Genomic DNA, 1,336 nt, shown 5'->3' with positions numbered 1-1,336 from the left:
TTTTTCATTTTGATTTTGGAATCCGTTTTCGTCCTAACTTGTGAGTGTGTTATAGAGTGACACCTAGCACTAGAAGTGAGTTTGAATATGCACCAACACTATACTAGAATTCTCTTGGTCAAACTACTCAACCACAACCCCTCTTAATAGTACAGCTACAATAAAATAGAAGACCTATCTCTATACCGAGTGTCCACAACTCCTTCGACACTCGGAATATGAAGACCTTCATCTTTTGATTCGTCGTTTCAGCCGTCGCTTTAGTTCTCATCTCAGGGATTGTTTTCACCATTGTATTACAACTTCCTATAATGCGACCTAACTTACCATTTGCTCTACAAAACACATGTTAGTCACATATAATATTATGTTGTCATTAATCACTAAAACCATCCAGGGGCCTAGATGCTTTCAATCTCCCCCTTTTTGGTGATTGATGACAACCCTACAAGAGTGTAAGAGTAGTTTGTTTGTTTTTCTATCAAAAGGGAAGATGGTTAGTTATACTTAATAATTTTGACAGAAAGAGATGTAAAGTTCTAGAATTGGTAAAAGAAAAGAAAATAATAATAATAAAATAAAGAAATAAATACATTTATGATTGGGTTTTGAAGATTTTTGAAGACCATTAAAAATCTATTGGTCTCTCCCTCATATTCAATTAATAGTATTAAATTAGCCAAGAAACCCATAGATAAATAAAGAAGCGCGTCGCGTGTCGATGATTTTGTTGCAATGCATTTTATCAAAATTAAGGAGCCATAACTTAAATTTGACCTCGAATTATAAAACAGAAAATGGGAAAGAAGATTTTAATTAAGACATTTATTCCTCCCATAAATAAATAATAAGGAAAAGAATAAAAAATATACTATCATAAACAATAAGGTTTATATTCACAGTAGTACTAATTTTGACACTTGGAATCTGAAATTCAAAATAGGGATTTGAATTTGAAACTAAATAGAAATGCAAAGTAGAAAATAGAAAAGAGAACTCAAAACGCGTTTGGGTTGATTTGCTTTGGCCGATCCATCTTCTTTTCCCCTCTCGCAGCCGCGAAGGCCCATTATATTTTCCCTCTCCTTTCTGTCTGCGTGTCACGGATCTTGTGGGGCCGCGGGGGTCAGCCTCACGATTACTTGGCCAGGCGCGCGCGCTGTGGCTTCGTGGTGGGCCCCGTTCCGCAGATGCACATGCCACCGACCCTGTAGCCACAACAAACTCCACCGCGATTCATGGGGAGCCCAGCCTGACCTTGATCGCGTGCAGGAAGCTGGTGGGTGGGACCCAGAACCACTATTCCTCTTCTCCCCCTTCTCAGTTGGAGATTGCT

This window comes from Zea mays, chromosome 6 (assembly GCF_902167145.1).
Source record: "Zea mays cultivar B73 chromosome 6, Zm-B73-REFERENCE-NAM-5.0, whole genome shotgun sequence".
Lineage (NCBI taxonomy): Eukaryota > Viridiplantae > Streptophyta > Magnoliopsida > Poales > Poaceae > Zea > Zea mays.
The sequence above is the reverse complement of the archived record's forward strand: the minus strand, read 5'-3'. Positions refer to the sequence as shown.